The 21162-nt window shown below is 30.9% G+C and overlaps 1 long non-coding RNA gene across 1 annotated transcript; it reads right to left on the reverse strand.

Moving 5' to 3' along the window:
* Positions 1–525: 525 nt before the first annotated feature.
* On the reverse strand, positions 526–2302 carry LOC127707313 (uncharacterized). Its single transcript, XR_007984765.1, has 3 exons — positions 2198–2302; positions 1402–1470; positions 526–640 (listed from the first exon to the last, which is right to left on the reverse strand). It is a non-coding gene; the product is annotated as an uncharacterized LOC127707313 (long non-coding RNA).
* Between the last annotated feature and the right edge of the window lie 18860 nt (positions 2303–21162).

Raw genomic sequence — 21162 nt, forward strand, 5'->3', positions numbered from 1 at the left:
TTGTACATTACCTATGATATTCAACGTCGCTCAATCACTATTTACCTTTTTATTCATCAGTCAAATTATGTCGCTCAAAAGGTACGCGTAATTGGGTCAATATCTTTAATTGTTTTTCCATAGGCGGTAATGGTAACGTTTTTTCCTGTAGCTCAGTCCATATCGTAAACTTGGATATGTATGATAGCTCGTTTCGAAGCTGTGACATTTTCACATATGTGGTTAAATTTTCGGGGTACGAAGTGGGATTACTTTTTCCGTAAATAAGCATACCCCGAACATCCTTTCGTGATGCGGCTCCTCGTGGTAAAAAATCCCTTTTTAACACAATAAGTTCTTTGAAAATTTAATACTTTGAACACATTTAATAGCTCCATAGTTTTTACACATTTATTCTATGTTCCTCTTCTTTCCTACTCACAACAAATGGTTAAGCTCGGTCATTTGTAAAAAATAGAAACATGTCCAATATCACTACACAGAGATTTTTTGTTTACACGCAACTTCTGAGCTCCTCATTTCGAGGCGCATTAGGGATATTGACCCATATTGAAATCCATAGTTCTAATTTTTCCAAATATTTTTGCGTGATCTTCATCGGTATGACTTTCTGAATAAATCTGTGTATTTTTGTCCATTTCTGAAAAAAAATAAAGTTGTTTCAGCACTATAAGGCAATGACAATTTTATCGCTATATCTATTTATTTTGAATACAATGTGTATGTATAATTTATTTCTTTCAGTATACCTTCACTAGTCAAAACACGGACAAAACACCTGATGATAACCTTAAATTATAATACACAGACCCTGTTAAAGCATTCAATAAAATTTTCTGGTGCCTAAAAGTGCATTTTGACTGAGAAATTATGCAAAAATGTAGATCTCATAAAAAAACACCAAAATACTTAATTATTTTTACCAGTGGAAATCTGGTATTTTATACTGTAGAAACCACTCTAAACTACTGTGAATGTCATTTTTATCATATAATTAGAGTGCAATGAAGTGCAAATTTTCAAAACTTGTCTTTTCACATAATTCTATTTGAAAAAAAAGTCTTTTACATGTATTTCAGTGAAAACCCTTTATCAGTGAGAAATGCACATGAGGTTTTAAAGGAAACATTGTGACATCACAGGTTTTATGGCGTCATTAAATAACGACAGATCAAAATAATGCTAACTATAGTTTGCAGTGTTACATGAGGAACAGTTGCCGCAAGGTTTAACTCGAAAAATGGAGTCGAAAAGATCAGTAACTAAGCATTTTTATATAATATCAAGACCATAGCAACAGTTTTCATATCAGCATATTTTTAACATACCGACTGTAATTTCAATTGCATAAATACCATAAATAAACAATTTAGAGCTTGCCTAATAAAACAAAATGCTTACCAGTTATTCAGAACTTTTTAAAACCTCTAGTTTGCCGTCTCAGGTTAAATAGTAATGATATGTCTGGAACTGAAATAAGACAAAAAATTTACTCAGGCTGTGTTGTCATTTGATTTAAATACACAAGTATTATTGAGAGAGAAAAAAATCAAATTTTTGAAAGTTTTATCACAAAGAAAGAGAAATGCTTCTCCCTTGTGGCTTATCAACCTTCATTTAAACCTTTTATATTAGGAGCAATGAGTAGTAGCTTAATAGTTGAATAGGTGCAGCACTATTGTTTTCAAAAGGTTTGACCCTCCCTCTTTTTCACTGAGAAAAGACAATATCTTGTGATTTGCTAGTGTGCATTAAAATATAATAGTTCATGATTTTCTTAATACATGTTTGTCTGTTTATTTGCATATAATTTCTAATGACCAGGGGTCAAATTATTGGTTAAAAGCACATGTGATGATGTATCTCACTTTACTCGTATGAAGTGTGTTATTTCCTTTGATTATCAGTTATTCCTGTAAACCGGAATGATAATTACAGAACAAAGACTTTATTGTGTCATATTTACTTACAATTTGATAATATGAAATGTTTCGATAAGCAGTTCATGCCTTTTTCAAGTAAATATCAAGTGTCTTTCGGATCTCTCGGGGTAAACAAAGTTATGATTGTGCCTAAAAGAAGTGTTCAGCCCCGTGCCAGTAATGCATTTCAAAAGCGAAAAGTTTTGCTGATCTTTATCGATAATGTTTATCTAAAACCAGCTGGGATAACTAGGTATAAATAAAAGACTACTAACCGTTATTTTCACAATTTTCTCTGGTGTACAAGGTGCAATCATCCATAAATCAGTCAGAAAACTGCTGAAATTCTTCTTGTAATTTGGGTCAATATCTTTAATTGTTTTTCCATAGCCGGTAATGGTAACGTTATTTCCTGTACAAAATGTAGCTCAGTCCATATCGTAAACTTGGATATGTATGATAGCTCGTTTCGAAGCTGTGACATTTTCACATATGTGGTTAAATTTTCGGGGAACGAAGTGGGATTACTTTTTCCGTAAATTAGCATACCCCGAACATCCTTTCGTGATGCGGCTCCTCGTGGTAAAAAATCCCTTTTTTAACACAATAATTTCTTTGAAAATTTAATACTTTTAACACATTTAATAGCTCCATAGTTTTTACACATTTATTCTATGTTCCTCTACTTTCTTAATCAGCACAAATGGTTAAGCTCAGTCATTTGTAAAAAATAGAAACATGTCCAATATCACTACACAGAGATTTTTTGTTTACACGCAACTTTTGAGTTCCTCATTTCGAGGCGCATTAGGGATATTGACCCAATTACTGATGAAATGTCGCTTACAAGAGAGTCGCTCAAAAGATACAGCCCTTTAAAATTGTTTTCGGCGGTGGTCTTTTTCTCTTAATCGCTATAATAAATGGGGAACCCACCCCACCCCCTGGATCCGCCACTGCGAGCTTCCACAATAAAGGGCACAGGTAAATAAAAGAAAAACTTGACAGAAATCGTGTTTTCATGATGTAAATGTAAATAAAAGAATTGAATGCTTCTTTTAGTAATTCTATAGGGTTGTAAAAGCATTGACCGTGCGCACATTTTTAGAATAATTACATTACATGTATGTTTCATTATAATACGTTATTCTGAAATTAACCTTCATTTCAAAATGAATGGCAAATGTAACATTCATAATGACACGAGCTTCCACAATAAAGTGCACAGGTATAAAAAGAAATTAAACTTGATAGAAATCAGCTGTATACTGTAAAGACGTATTTATATTACAGTAATACTGACCAAGGAATATGAAAAATGCGCAAGTTTTTTTTTTTTCGTTTACGCAGAATTTTATAGATTCGAGTTGAATATGGCAAGTGAAAAATGCCCCCCTTTTTATATGCAAAAAGTCCATTTCACTGGAAAGAAAAATAAAAAACTTTACCAAAAATTATACAGACCATGACTATCATTGTGAAGTTTGAAGTTAATCAAGCAAGGCAATCACATGAAACAACGCGACGTTTACGACAGACAGACGAATGGACGGACATGTGTATACTATAATACGTCACGGGCGTATTAAAAAGGAGATAATGTTGTTATAAAGAAAAAAAAGGATAGCATTTGTATATTTTGAGAACAGACATGGGGTAATCGTAATCAGATGTAATCGAAAACATTTTGCTGTGTAATCGCATGTAATCAGTAATCATGCATTTTCTGATTACAAGTAATTGTAATGTAATCAATTACAATGCAAAAAATAGGTGTAATCATGATTACTTTTAGATTACTTTTAGGTTACTTTTAGATTACATTCAAACGATTACTTGCTGATTACAAATTTTGTATATAAAATTGTTTTTATATACATTTTTATATACAATATGATTGATCCTATTAACTATTTAATAATTTCAGTTTCAGTATCCTCATGCTAAAGGGTATGTAGGGTGTAAATGTGTGGCCTTTTTTAACAGTTTACTACATGAATTTACCTTTCCAAAAGTTTGATTTTTAGATTGAGCTCTTGTGATATAAGATGTGTGCTTTTTAAATATTTTGTTGTTCCCTTGGTTTGCAGAAACTTCTCTGACTGTTAAGGTGAAGTGCAAATTTTGATATTGATTTTGATGTTTGACTTTAAATGTTAATGGAATTTAGAATCAACTATTTTTTCACAATGTTTTTAACAAATAATTTTTATCAGGTGTTTTCTTAATATGTTTGTATAGAAATGTAAATTTTACATCAGGTATATAACAAAAAAAAATATATAGTAATCTGTCAGAATAGCATAGTGAGGTGATAAGATAGTATAAAAAGGTGGCTCTATATTATATCAAGATGTCTTTGTAGTATACGACTTTATCGTCGTTAGATAGTTGTATGACAGAATAGTATGAAAAAGTTGCTCAATGTTATATTCAGATGTCTTTATAGTATAAAATGTATCTTTATGATATAACAATAACATATAATAGTATAGTAAAATGACAAATCAGTATAAAAAGGTAGCTCCATGTTATATCAAGATGTCTTCATAGTATAAAAGGATATTTTCATGACAAAGTAAAATGACAGAATAGTATGAAAAGGTAACTCGATGTTATTTCAAAACGTCTTTATAGTATATAAATTTATCTTAGTGATATAAAAAACATTAGCTTCATGTTATATCTTAACCCTTAGCCTTAGGCCACGCCAAATTTATACCTCGTTCGTCGGATTCTCCGCGTGTTGTGAAAGGTCGACCAGAAAAAAGTACTTTTTTTAAAAACCCGCGTCCAGTACGGAGCCGCGCGCGTCCGTCTCTAAATTTATCAAACAAAAATTTTAATCAGTTGTGCGTTTGAAATTTTCACCATACAGACACGGAAATTGACATCAAAACGATCTAGATCTAATATACACAATATTATTGCCAAATTTAGTATGATAAGCATTCTTAACGTAAGACATGAGTGGACTATTTATAGTTACAGTGGTAACGCAGCCAAACACATCAGTAGAATATGATTTGGGCAATTCTTTTACCGATTTGTTTGAGGTGCTCCGTGCAAGATCACAAACGTTCATAACATCAAACAACAATTACGACCCAGGCAATATGACAGCAATTTTTAGACCAGCTGCAACTACCATCCCTAAAAGATCGTCGCACCCAAAACAGCTAATATCCTCTTATGCAATGGCATACACGGTGAAGCCAATTTACCATCTGATCAACTGAAAAAAACCCATCTAGGACAACCAAGAACATGCGTTATGGTCAACATTTCCTGAGACTGCAAATAAAACCAGACAAATTAAAATCCTGCTTCATACCAAATACAATTAAAGATTGGAACCTACTACCACTGGATATTTTCACCAAGATTCAATTTCCACTATAGTAGGACATTTCCCAGATGAGGGGTCTGCCTATCTGTAGACATGGTAGAAGCTAAACTTAATATACGCTGTATGTCATATATGTGCTTGAGCAAAAAAAAAAGAGGGCAAGAGGAGATAAGAGGATTTGACCCGAAGACAAAGGTACAGAGGTAGTAAATGTAGGTATAAAGATCTATAAAGTTGAAAGGAAAGGGGATTTGAATTTTGAAAATGAATACCGTATCCACTGAATAAAATAAACATGCGTATAGCAACAGATGAAAATGAATAGTCATTAGGCAATCTGCAAAAATTCCTTCTGTTCCCCAATGCAAAATTATCAAATGGTCATAGGGCAAATAATTATGACTTCTTGAACATGTTGAAAAGCTATTTTCATTTTTTTTCTGTGACGCCTTCCTTTGGACTAATGGTCATCTAATTATTTGTCAATTTGTTAGATTTCTTTTTTTGTGAAACTTTCCTTTGGACTTATGGTCATCTAATTATTTGTCAATTTTTTATACCTTGCATAAATGAGGAGACCTACAATTACTTCACAATTTACAAGTACAACAAGAGTGCACACGCTAAAATGTCTCGCCTGTTTTTCTTATCATTGAATTTATGTTGAAAGTCTGTAACAGTAAGGTTTTATTATAAGTATCACATAAAATTAACATTATCAATGTTCTATGAAAATGTCAGAGGTCTTTGGTCAGATGAACCTGGCCAGACAGACATGTACACCTTACAATCATTCCATACACCAAAAATAGTTGACCTGTTGCTTATACTTATAGTATCTAATAAACTGACAAAACTAAGAATACTTATCATTGATCAATGAACCATGAAAATGAGGTCAAGTTCTGATGATACCGGCTAGACCGATATGTGCATCTACGTTCATTTCATACACCAAATATAGCTGACCTACCGCTTATAGTACTTAAAAAAACAGATCAAAATACAAAAACTTAACATTGACTAATAAACCATGAAAATGAGGTTGAGGTCAGATGAAACCTGCCAGACTGACATATACCCCTCACAATCATTCCATACACCACATATAATTGACCTACTGATTATAGTATCTGAGAAACGGACCTGATCATGTAACTTTTACCTTGATCACTGATCCATGAAATGAGGTCAAGGTCAGGTGAACCCTGTCTGACTGACATGAAGGGGTTGAAAGAACCAATATACCAAATATAGTTATCCTACTACTCATAATAAGTGAGAAATACACATAACAAAAAACCTGAAATTTGTTTTCAGACAGTTGCTGAACCATGAAAATTAGGTCAAGGGCAATGGACATACATGTATCCCAGACTGAAACTTCGTAACATAAGGTATTTGCATACAAGGTATGAAGCATCCAGATCTTCTACTTTCTGAAATATTAAGCTTTATACAAAAAGTTTACGCTGCCGTCGCCAGATAGTAATACCTATGTCTCTCATACTGGGACTTTCGTCGCAGGCGAAAAAAAATGGCAGTACAAATTTATTAAAGACAGACTTTATTGTGCCGTAACATAGAATTGGGTCAATATCCCTAATGCGCCTCCAATTGAGGAACGCAAAAGTTGTGTGTAAACAAAAATCTCTGTGTAGTGATATTGGACATGTTTCAATTTTTAACAAGTGACTGAGCTTAACCATTTGTGTTGATCTGGAAAGTATAGGACCATAGAATAAATGTGTAAAAACTATGGAGTTATAATATGTATTCAAAGTATTAAATTTTCAAAAGAAATTATTGCGTGAAAAAAGGGACTTTTTACCATGAAGAGACGCATCACGAAAAGATTTTCGGGGTATGCTAATATACGGAAAAATGAATCACACTTCGTACCCCGAAAATTTAACCACATATGTGAAAATGTCTCAGCTTCGAAACGAGCCATCATACATATCCAAGTTTACGATATGGACTGAGCTACAGAAGAAAACGTTACCATTACCGCCTATGTAGAAACAATTGCGCATATTGCCCAAATTTGAGAGATGGATCTGAGAAGTTGTCAGACTGATTTATTCATGATTGCATCTTGTACACCAGAGAAAATTTTGAAAATGAAGATTAGTTGTCTTTTATAAACACCAAGTTATCATAGCTGGTTCTAGATGAAGATTATTTATAAAGATCAGCATCAATTTTCGCTTTCGAAATGTATTACTGTCACGGGGCTGGTGCATTTCTTTTAGGTACAATAAAAACTATGTTTACCCCGAGAGATTCCGAAAGTGACTTATATAACTAACTTCAATGTTCTTTTGATGGAAACATTTAATATTGTTAAATTGTAAGTGAATATAACACACTAAAGACATTTTTATGTGATTATCGTTCCAGTCACTACACACGTGTTGAGGAATAGCTGATAATCAAGGGAAATAACACTTTGTATGAGTATTATTTGACCATTAATTAGCAGCTGGTCACTAAAGTATGCAAATAAACAGACACACATATTAAAGAAAAGCAGGGTTTTTTTTTTACATTTTAATGCACAGTAACTAATCACAAGATAGTTTCTTTTCTCAGAGAAAAAAGGGGAGGGTCAAACCTTTTCACCTATTCAACTATAAAGCTACTATTGATTGTTCCTCATTAAAAAGGTCAAAATTAAGATTGTGAAACCACAAGGGAGAAGCAATTTCCTTTTTAGTGATAAAACTTTCAAGAGTGTGATTTTTTTTCTCTCTAAATAATACAGTTTGTATTAAATGAAATGATAACACAACCTTAGTTAATTTTTTGTCTTATTTCAGTTTCAGACGTATCGTTCCAGTTTAACCTGAGACGGCAAATAAGAGGTTTTAAAAAATTCTGAATTACTGGTAAGCATTTGTTTTTTTTAGGCAAAATCTAAATGGTTTATTTCTGGTATTTATGCAATTGAAATTACAGTCAAGTTTGGAAAATATGCTGATATGTAAACTGTTGCTATGGTCTTGATATTATATAAAAATGCTTAGTTACTGATCTTTTCTTCTCGACATTTCAAGTTAAGCCATGAGGCAACTGTTCGTTATCTAACACTGCAATCTGTACTTAGCATTATTTTAATCGATCGTTATTTAATGACATCATAATACGTGTGATGTCATTATGTTGTCTTAAAAACTTAAAAACTCATGTGCATATCTTACTGAAAAAGAAAAAGGGTTTTACTGTAAAACATTTAAAAAAAACTTTTTCTTTAATAGAATTATGTAAAAGGACAAGTTTTGAAAATTTGCACTTCATTGCACTTTAATTATATGATAAATATGACATTCACAGCAGTTTAAAGTGGTTTCTATATTTGAAAATACCTGATTTCTGCTGGTAAAAAAAATTAAGTATTTTAGTGATATTTTTTATGAAATCTACAATTTGGCATAATTTCTCAGTCAAAATGCACTTTTAGACACATGAAAATTTTATTAAATAGTTAAACTGGGTCTGTATATTGTAATTGAAGGTTAAAATCATATGTTTTATCCATATTGTGACTTGTAAAGGTATACTAGAAGAAGTCAATCATACTTACACATTGTATTCAGAATTAATAAATATAGTGATAAAAGTGTCATTGTCGTATAGTGCTGAAACAACTTTATTTTTTTTTCAGAAATGGACATAAATACACAGATTTATTCAAAAAGTCATACCGATGAAGATGACCCAAGAATATTTGAAAAAATCAGAACTATGGATTTCAATATGGGTCAATATCCCTAATGCGCCTCCAATTGAGGATCACAAAAGTTGTGTGTAAACAAAAAATCTCTGTGTAGTGATATTGGACATGTTTCAATTTTTAACAAGTGACTGAGCTTAACCATTTGTGTTGATCTGGAAAGTATAGGACCATAGAATAAATGTTTAAAACCTATTGAGTTATTATATTTATTCAAAGTATTAAATTTTTAAAGAAATAATGTTTGAAAAAAGGGACTTTTTACCATGAAGAGACGCATTACGAAAAGATTTTCGGGGTATGCTAATTTACGGAAAAATGAATCACACTTCGTACCCCGAAAATTTAACCACATATGTGAAAATGTCTCAGCTTGGAAACGAGCCATCATACATATCCAAGTTTACGATATGGACTGCGCTACAGAAGAAAACGTTACCATTACCGCCTATGTAGAAACAATTGCGCATATTGCCCCAATTTGAGAGATGGATCTGAGAAGTTGTCAGACTGATTTATCCATGATTGCATCTTGTACACCAGAGAAAATTTTGAAAATGAAGGTTAGTTGTCTTTTATAAACACCAAGTTATCATAGCTGGTTCTAGATTAAGATTATTTATAAAGATCAGCATCAATTTTCGCTTTTGAAATGTATTACTGTCACGGGGCTGGTGCATTTCTTTTAGGTACAATAAAAACTATGTTTACCCCGAGAGATTCTGAAAGTGACTTATATAACTAACTTCAATGTTCTTTTTATGGAAACATTTAATATTGTTAAATTGTAAGTGAATATAACACACTCAAGACATTTTTATGTGATTATCGTTCCAGTCACTACACACGTGTTGAGGAATAGCTGATAATCAAGGGAAATAACACTTTGTATGAGTATAATTTGACCATTAATTAGCAGCTGGTCACTAAAGTATGCAAATAAACAGACAAACATATTAAAGAAAAGCATGTTTTTTTTACATTTTAATGCACAGTAACAAATCACAAGATAGTTTCTTTTCTCAGAGAAAAAGGGGGAGGGTCAAACCTTTTCACCTATTCAACTATAAAGCTACTATTGATTGTTCCTCATTTAAAAGGTTAAAATTAAGATTCCGAAACCGCAAGGGAGAAGCAATTTCCTTTTTAGTGATAAAACTTTCAAGAGTGTGATTTTTTTTCTCTCTAAATAATACAGTTTGTATTAAATGAAATGATAACACAACCTTAGTCAATTTTTTGTCTTATTTCAGTTTCAGACGTTTCGTTCCAGTTTAATCTGAGACGGCAAATAAGAGGTTTTAAAAAATTCTGAATTACTGGTAAGCATTTGGTTTTTTTAGGCAAAATCTAAATTGTTTATTTCTGGTATTTATGCAATTGAAATTATAGTCAAGTTTTGAAAATATGCTGATATGTAAACTGTTGCTATGGTCTTGATATTATATAAAAATGCTTAGTTACTGGTCTTTTCTTCTCGACATTTCAAGTTAAGCCATGAGGCAACTGTTCGTTATCTAACACTGCAATATGTACTTAGCATTATTTTAATCGATCGTTATTTAATGACATCATAATACGTGTGATATTTATGTTGTCTTAAAACTTAAAAACTCATATGCATTTCTTACTAAAAAAGAAAAAGGGTTTCACTGTAAAACATTTAAAAAAACTTTTTTTTTTAATAGAATTATGAAAAAGGACAAGTTTTGAAAATTTGCACTTCATTGCACTTTAATTATATGATAAATATGACATTCACAGCAGTTTAAAGTGGTTTCTATAGTTGAAAATACCTGAATTCTGCTGGTAAAAAAAATTAAGTATTTTAGTGATTTTTTTTATGAAATCTACATTTTGGCATAATTTCTCAGTCAAAATGCACTTTTAGACACATGAAAATTTTATTAAATGCTTAAACTGGGTCTGTATATTGTAATTGAAGGTTAAAATCATATGTTTTATCCATATTGTGACTTGTGAAGGTATACTAGAAGAAGTCAATTATACTTACACATTGTATTCAGAATTAATAAATATAGCGATACAAGTGTCATTGTCGTATAGTGCTGAAACAACTTTATTTTTTTTCAGAAATGGACATAAATACACAGATTTATTCAAAAAGTCATACCGACGAAGATGACACAAGAATATTTGAAAAAATCAGAACTATGGATTTCAATATGAGAGATGGATCTGAGAAGTTGTCAGACTGATTTATCCATGATTGCATCTTGTACACCAGAGAAAATTTTGAAAATGAAGGTTAGTTGTCTTTTATAAACACCAAGTTATCATAGCTGGTTCTAGATTAAGATTATTTATAAAGATCAGCATCAATTTTCGCTTTTGAAATGTATTACTGGCACGGGGCTGGTGCATATCTTTTAGGTACAATAAAAACTATGTTTACCCCGAGAGATTCCGAAAGTGACTTATATAACTAACTTCAATGTTCTTTTTATGGAAACATTTAATATTGTTAAATTGTAAGTGAATATGACACACTCAAGACATTTTTATGTGATTATCGTTCCAGTCACTATACACGTGTTGAGGAATAGCTGATAATCAAGGGAAATAATACTTTGTATGAGTATAATTTGACACATATGTTTTAAACCATTAATTGACCATTAATTTGCAGCTGGTCACTAAAGTATGCAAATAAACAGACAAACATATTAAAGAAAAGCATGTTTTGTTTTTTTTTACATTTTAATGCACAGTAACAAATCACAAGATAGTTTCTTTTCTCAGAGAAAAGGGGGAAGGTCAAACCTTTTCACCTATTCAACTATAAAGCTACTATTGATTGTTCCTCATTAAAAAGGTTAAAATTAAGATTGTGAAACCACAAGGGAGAAGCAATTTCCTTTTTAGTGATAAAACTTTCAAGAGTGTGATTTTTTTTCTCTCTAAATAATACAATTTGTATTAAATGAAATGATAACACAACCTTAGTCAATTTTTTGGTCTTATTTCAGTTTCAGACGTATCGTTCCAGTTTAACCTGAGACGGCAAATAAGAGGTTTTAAAAAATTCTGAATTACTGGTAAGCATTTGTTTTTTTTAGGCAAAATCTAAATTGTTTATTTCTGGTATTTATGCAATTGAAATTATAGTCAAAGTTTTGAAAATATGCTGATATGTAAACTGTTGCTATGGTCTTGATATTATATAAGAATGCTTAGTTACTGATCTTTTCTTCTCGACATTTCAAGTTAAGCCATGAGGCAACTGTTCGTTATCTAACACTGCATTCTGTACTTAGCCTTATTTTAATCGATCGTTATTTAATGACATCATAATACGTGTGATGTCATTATGTTGTCTTAAAAACTTAAAAACTCATGTGCATTTCTTACTGAAAAAGAAAAAGGGTTTCACTGTAAAACATTTAAAAAAACTTTTTTTTTTAATAGAATTATGTTAGAGGACAAGTTTTGAAAATTTGCACTTCATTGCACTTTAACTATATGATAAATATGACATTCACAGCAGTTTGAAGTGGTTTCTATAGTTGAAAATACCTGATTTCTGCTGGTAAAAAAAAATTAAGTATTTTAGTGATTTTTTTTATGAAATCTACATTTTGGCATAATTTCTCAGTCAAAATGCACTTTTAGACACATGAAAATTTTATTAAATGCTTAAACTGGGTCTGTATATTGTAATTGAAGGTTAAAATCATATGTTTTATCCATATTGTGACTTGTGAAGGTATACTAGAAGAAGTCAATTATACTTACACATTGTATTCAGAATTAATAAATATAGCGAAAAAAGTGTCATTGTCGTATAGTGCTGAAACAACTTTATTTTTTTTTCAGAAATGGACATAAATACAAAGATTTATTCAAAAAGTCATACCGATGAAGTTAACACAAGAATATTTGAAAAAATCAGAACTATGGATTTCAATATGGTTCAATATCCCTAATGCGCCTCCAATTGAGGAACACAAAAGTTGTGTGTAAACAAAAAATCTCTGTGTAGTGATATTGGACATGTTTCAATTTTTAACAAGTGACTGAGCTTAACCATTTGTGTTGATCTGGAAAGTATAGGACCATAGAATAAATGTGTAAAAGCTATGGAGTTATTATATGTATTCAAAGTATTAAATTTTCAAAGAAATTATTGAGTGAAAAAAGGGACTTTTTACCATGAAGAGACGCATCACGAAAAGATTTTCGGGGTATGCTAATTTACGAAAAAATGAATCACTTTGTACCCCGAAAATTTAACCACATGTGTGAAAATGTCTCAGCTTCAAAACAAGCCATCATACATATCCAAGTTTACAGAAGAAAACGTTACCATTACCGCCTATGTAGAAACAATTGCGCATATTGACCCAATTTGAGAGATGGATCTGAGAAGTTGTCAGACTGATTTATCCATGATTGCATCTTGTACACCAGAGAAAATTTTGAAAATGAAGGTTAGTTGTCTTTTATAATCACCAAGTTATCATAGCTGGTTCTAGATTAAGATTATTTATAAAGATCAGCATCAATTTTCGCTTTTGAAATGTATTATCGGCACGGGGCTGGTGCATTTCTTTTAGGTACAATAAAAACTATGTTTACCCCGTGAGATTCCGAAAGTGACTTATATAACTAACTTCAATGTTCTTTTTATGGAAACATTTAATATTGTTAAATTGTAAGTGAATATAACACACTAAAGACATTTTTATGTGATTATCGTTCCAGTCACTACACACGTGTTGAGGAATAGCTGATAATCAAGGGAAATAACACTTTGTATGAGTATTATTTGACCATTAATTTGCAGCTGGTCACTAAAGTATGCAAATAAACAGACAAACATATTAAAGAAAAGCATGTTTTTTTTACATTTCAATGCACAGTAACAAATCACAAGATAGTTTCTTTTCTCAGAGAAAAAGGGGGAGGGTCAAACCTTTTCACCTATTCAACTATAAAGCTACTATTGATTGTTCCTCATTTAAAAGGTTAAAATTAAGATTGTGAAACCACAAGGGAGAAGCAATTTCCTTTTTAGTGATAAAACTTTCAAGAGTGTGATTTTTTTTCTCTCTAAATAATACAGTTTGTATTAAATGAAATGATAACACAACCTTAGTCAATTTTTTGTCTTATTTCAGTTTCAGACGTTTCGTTCCAGTTTAATCTGAGACGGCAAATAAGAGGTTTTAAAAAATTCTGAATTACTGGTAAGCATTTGGTTTTTTTAGGCAAAATCTAAATTGTTTATTTCTGGTATTTATGCAATTGAAATTACAGTCAAGTTTTGAAAATATGCTGATATGTAAACTGTTGCTATGGTCTTGATATTATATAAAAATGCTTAGTTACTGGTCTTTTCTTCTCGACATTTCAAGTTAAGCCATGAGGCAACTGTTCGTTATCTAACACTGCAATATGTACTTAGAATTATTTTAATCGATCGTTATTTAATGACATCATAATACGTGTGATATTTATAAAATTGAGAATGGAAATGGGGAATGTGTCAAAGAGACAACAACCCGACCATAGAACAGACAACAGCAGAAGGTCACGAACAGGTCTTCAATGCAGCGAGAAATTCCCGCACCCGGAGGCGTCCTTCAGCTGGCCCCTAAACAAATATATATACTAGTTCAGTGATAATGAACGCCATACTAAACTCCAAATTGTACACAAGAAACTTAAATTAAAAATAATACAAGACTAACAAAGGCTAGAGGCTCCTGACTTGGGACAGGCGCAAAAATGCGGCGGGGTTAAACATGTTTATGAGATCTCAACCCTCCCCCTATACCTCTAGCCAATGTAGAAAAGTAAACGCATAACAATACGCACATTAAAATTCAGTTCAAGAGAAGTCCGAGTCTGATGTCAGAAGATGTAACCAAAGAAAATAAACAAAATGACAATAATACATAAATAACAACAGACTACTAGCAGTTAACTGACATGCCAGCTCCAGACTTCAATTAAACTGATTGAAAGATTATGTCTTCATCATATGAATATCAGGCACAATCCTTCCCGTTAGGGGTTTAGTATCATACCATCATAACATATATGAGAAGAACATAACCCGTGTCATGCCAACAACTGGTTTTTAAATAAATGTGTTTAGTGCCGATGCAAAGACCCTATAAGTGAATCAATATCAACGCCAAAATATGCAATCTTTAATGACCTGACAACAGTATCGTAACTATATCCCTTCTTGATAAGTCTATTTAAAGGTTTTGTTAGTTTCAGAGGTGAATACTGACATTTTTGTGCTTTATAAAGAATATTTCCATAAAAAATTGGATGTGAAATACCTGAACGTATAAGAAGTCTGCATGTTGAGCTATATTTACGAATGATGTCCTTATACCGATGATAAAATTTAGTAAATGTTTTGACTAGTTTGTGATATCGAAAACCCTGGTGTAATAATTTTTCAGTAATACATAAATTTCTCTCGTTAAAATCTAAAACATTGTTACATACACGAGCGAATCGTACAAGTTGAGATATATAAACACCGTAAGATGGTGACAAGGGAACGTCACCATCTAAAAATGGATAATTAACGATAGGAAATGAAAAATCATCTCTTTTATCATATATTTTAGTATTAAGCTTTCCGTTAATGATATAGATATCAAGATCGAGGAAAGGGCAGTGGTCATTGTTAGTATTAGCTTTTTATGTTGTCTTAAAACTTAAAAACTCATGTGCATTTCTTACTAAAAAAGAAAAAGGGTTTCACTATAAAACATTTAAAAAAAACTTTTTTTTTTAATAGAATTATGTAAAAGGACAAGTTTTGAAAATTTGCATTTCATTGCACTTTAATTATATGATATATATGACATTCACAGCAGTTTAAAGTGGTTTCTATAGTTGAAAATACCTGAATTCTGCTGGTAAAAAAAAATAAGTATTTTAGTGATTTTTTTTATGAAATCTACATTTTGGCATAATTTCTCAGTCAAAATGCACTTTTAGACACATGAAAATTTTATTAAATGCTTAAACTGGGTCTGTATATTGTAATTGAAGGTTAAAATCATATGTTTTATCCATATTGTGACTTGTGAAGGTATACTAGAAGAAGGCAATTATACTTACACATTGTATTCAGAATTAATAAATATAGCGATACAAGTGTCATTGTCGTATAGTGCTGAAACAACTTTATTTTTTTTCAGAAATGGACATAAATACAAAGATATATTCAAAAAGTCATACCGACGAAGATGACACAAGAATATTTGAAAAAATCAGAACTATGGATTTCAATATGAGAAATGGATCTGAGAAGTTGTCAGACTGATTTATCCATGATTGCATCTTGTACATCAGAAAAAATTTTGAAAATGAAGGTTAGTTGTCCTTTATAAACACCAAGTTATCATAGCTGGTTCTAGATTAAGATTATTTATAAAGATCAGCATCAATTTTCGCTTTTGAAATGCATTACTGGCACGGGGCTGGTGCATATCTTTTAGGTACAATAAAAACTATGTTTACCCCGAGAGATTCCGAAAGTGACTTATATAACTAACTTCAATGTTCTTTATATGGAAACATTTAATATTGTTAAATTGTAAGTGAATATGACACACTCAAGACATTTTTATGTGATTATCGTTCCAGTCACTACACACGTGTTGAGGAATAGCTGATAATCAAGGGAAATAATACTTTGTATGAGTATAATTTGACACATGCGTTTTAAACCATTAATTGACCATTAATTTGCAGCTGGTCACTAAAGTATGCAATCAAACAGACAACATATTAAAGAAAAGCATGTTTTGTTTTTTTTACATTTTAATGCACAGTAACAAATCACAAAATAGTTTCTTTTCTTAGAGAAAAAGGGGGAAGGTCAAAACTTTTCACCTATTCAACTATAAAGCTACTATTGATTGTTCCTCATTAAAAAGGTTAAAATTAAGATTGTGAAACCACAAGGGAGAAGCAATTTCCTTTTTAGTGATAAAACTTTCAAGAGTGTGATTTTTTTTCTCTCTAAATAATACAGTTTGTATTAAATGAAATGATAACACAACCTTAGTCAATTTTTTGTCTTATTTCAGTTTCAGACGTATCGTTCCAGTTTAACCTGAGACGGCAAATAAGAGGTTTTAAAAAATTCTGAATTACTGGTAAGCATTTGTTTTTTTTAGGCAAATTCTAAATTGTTTATTTCTGGTATTTATGCAATTGAAATTATAGTCAAAGTTTTGAAAATATGCTGATATGTAAACTGTTTCTATGGTCTTGATATTATATAAAAATGCTTAGTTACTGATCTTTTCTTCTCGACATTTCAAGTTAAGCCATGAGGCAACTGTTCGTTATCTAACACTGTAATCTCTACTTAGCATTATTTTAATCGGTCGTTATTTAATGACATCATAATACGTGTGATGTCATTATGTTGTCTTAAAAACTTAAAAACTCATGTGCATATCTTACTGAAAAAGAAAAAAGGTTTCACTGTAAAACATTTAAAAACACCTTTTTTTTTTAAATAGAATTATGTAAAAGGACAAGTTTCGAAAATTTGCACTTCATTGCACTTTAATTATATGATAAATATGACATTCACAGCAGTTTAAAGTGGTTTCTATAGTTGAAAATACCTGATTTCTGCTGGTAAAAAAAATTAAGTATTTTAGTGATTTTTTTTTATGAAATCTACATTTTGGCATAATTTCTCAGTCAAAATGCACTTTTAGACACATGAAAATTTTATTAAATGCTTAAACTGGGTCTGTATATTGTAATTGAAGGTTAAAATCATATGTTTTATCCATATTGTGACTTGTGTGAAGGTATACTAGAAGAAGTCAATTATACTTACACATTGTATTCAGAATTAATAAATATAGCGATAAAAGTGTCATTATCGTATAGTGCTAAAACAGCTTTTTTTTTTTTTTTCAGAAATGGACATAAAAACACAGATTTATTCAAAAAGTCATACCGATGAAGATGACACAAGAATATTTGAAAAACTCAGAACAATGGATTTCAATTTGAGAGATGGATCTGAGAAGTTGTCAGACTGATTTATCCATGATTGCATCTTGTACACCAGAGAAAATTTTGAAAATGAAGGTTAGTTGTCTTTTATAAACACCAAGTTATCATAGCTGGTTCTAGATTAAGATTATTTATAAAGATCAGCATCAATTTTCGCTTTTGAAATGTATTACTGGCACGGGGCTGGTGCATATCTTTCAGGTACAATAAAAACTATGTTTACCCCGAGAGATTCCGAAAGTGACTTATATAACTAACTTCAATGTTCTTTTTATGGAAACATTTAATATTGTTAAATTGTAAGTGAATATAACACACTAAAGACATTTTTATGTCATTATCGTTCCAGTCACTCCACACGTGTTGAGGAATAGCTGATAATCAAGGGAAATAACACTTTGTATGAGTATAATTTGACAAATGTGTTTAAAACCATTATTTGACCATTAATTAGCAGCTGGTCACTAAAGTATGCAAATAAACAGACAAACATATTAAAGAAAAGCATGTTGTTTTTTTTTACATTTTAATGCACAGTAACAAATCACAAGATAGTTTCTTTTCTCAGAGAAAAAGGGGGAGGGTCAAACCTTTTCACCTATTCAATAATAAAGCTACTATTGGTTGTTCCTCATTAAAAAGGTTAAAATTAAGGTTGTGAAACCACAAGGAAGAAGCATTTTTCTTTTTAGTGATAAAACTTTCAAGAGTGTGATTTTTTTCTCTCTAAATAATACAGTTTGTATTAAATGAAATGATAACACAACCTCAGTCAATTTGTTGTCTTATTTCAGTTTCAGACGTATCGTTCCAGTTTAACCTGAGACGGCAAATAAGAGGTTTTAAAAAGTTCTAAATTACTGGTAAGCGTTTGGTTTTATTAGGCAAAATCTAAATTGTTTATTTCTGGTATTTATGCAATTGAAATTACAGTCAAAGTTTTGAAAATATGCTGATATGTAAACTGTTGCTATGGTCTTGATATTATATAAAAATGCTTAGTTACTGATCTTTTCTTCTCTACATTTCAAGTTAAGCAATGAGGCAACTGTTCCTTATCTTACACTGCAATCTGTACTTCGCATTATTTTGATCGATCGTTACTTAATGACATCATAAAACGTGTGATGTCATTATGTTGTCTTAAAAACTTAAAAACTCATGTGTCATTTCTTACTGAAATAGAAAAAAGGTTTCACTGTAAAACATTTAAAAAAACCTCTTTTTTTAATAGAATTATGTAAAAGGACAAGTTTTGAAAATTTGCACTTCATTGCACTTTGATTATATGATAAAAACTTAAAAACTCATGTGCATTTCTTACTGAAAAAGAAAAAGGGATTCACTGTAAAAGATTTTAAAAACCTTTTTTTTTTAATAGAATAAAGTAAAAGGACAAGTTTTGAAAATTTGCACTTCATTGCACTTTTATTATATGATAAATATGACATTCACAGCAGTTTAAAGTGGTTTCTATAGTTGAAAATACATGATTTCTGCTGGTAAAAAAAATTAAGTATTTTAGTGATTTTTTTTATGAACTCTATATTTTGGCATAATTTCTCAGTCAAAATACACTTTTAGACACATGAAAATTTTATTAAATGCTTAAACTGGGTCTGTATATTGTAATTGAAGGTTAAAATCATATGTTTTATCCATATTGTGACTTGTGAAGGTATACTAGAAGAAGTCAATTATACTTACACATTGTATTCAGAATTAATAAATATAGCGATAAAAGTGTCATTGTCGTATAGTGCTGAAACAGCTTTATTTTTTTTCAGAAATGGACATAAATACACAGATTTATTCAAAAAGTCATACCAATGAAGATGACCCAAGAATATTTGAAAAACTCAAAACAATGGATTTCAATTTGAGAGATGGATCTGAGAAGTTGTCAGACTGATTTATCCATGATTGCATCTTGTACACCAGAGAAAATTTTGAAAATGAAGGTTAGTTGTCTTTTATAAACACCAAGTTATCATAGCTGGTTCTAGATTAAGATTATTTATAAAGATCAGCATCAATTTTCGCTTTTGAAATGTATTACTGGCACGGGGCTGGTGCATATCTTTTAGGTACAATAAAAACTATGTTTACCCCGAGAGATTCCGAAAGTGACTTAAATAACTAACTTCAATGTTCTTTTTATGGAAACATTTAATATTGTTAAATTGTAAGTGAATATAACACACTAAAGACATTTTTATGTGATTATCGTTCCAGTCACTACACACGTGTTGAGGAATAGCTGATAATCAAGGGAAATAACACTTTGTATGAGTATAATTTGACACATGTGTTTTAAACCATTATTTGACCATTAATTAGCAGCTGGTCACTAAAGTATGCAAATAAACTGACAAACATATTAAAGAAAAGCATGTTGTCTTTTTTTTTACATTTTAATGCACAGTAACAAATCACAAGATAGTTTCTTTTCTCAGAGAAAAAGGGGGAGGGTCAAACCTTTTCACCTATTCAATTATAAAGCTACTATTGATTGTTCCTCATTAAAAAGGTTAAAATTAAGGTTGTGAAACCACAAGGAAGAAGCAATTTCCTTTTTAGTGATAAAACTTTCAAGAGTGTGATTTTTTTCTCTCTAAATAATACAGTTTGTATTAAATGAAATGATAACACAACCTCAGTCAATTTTTTGTCTTATTTCAGTTTCAGACGTATCGTTCCAGTTTAACCTGAGACGGCAAATAAGAGGTTTTAAAAAATTCTGAATTACTGGTAAGCGTTTGGTTTTATTAGGCAAAATCTAAATTGTTTATTTCTGGTATTTATGCAATTGAAATTACAGTCAAAGTTTTGAAAATATGCTGATATGTAAACTGTTGCTATGGTCTTGATATTATATCTAAATGCTTAGTTACTGATCTTTTTTCTCTACATTTCAAGTTAAGCCATGAGGCAACTGTTCGTTATCTAACACTGCAATCTGTACTTCGCATTATTTTGATCGATCGTTACTTAATGACATCATAAAACGTGTGATGTCATTATATTGTCTTAACAACTTAAAAACTCATGTGCATTTCTTACTGTAAAAGAAAAAGGGTTTCACTGTAAAACATTTAAAAAAACTTTTTTTTTTA

The sequence above is a fragment of the Mytilus californianus genome, unplaced genomic scaffold, assembly GCF_021869535.1.
Source record: "Mytilus californianus isolate M0D057914Y unplaced genomic scaffold, xbMytCali1.0.p SCAF_63, whole genome shotgun sequence".
In the NCBI taxonomy this organism is placed as follows: domain Eukaryota; kingdom Metazoa; phylum Mollusca; class Bivalvia; order Mytilida; family Mytilidae; genus Mytilus; species Mytilus californianus.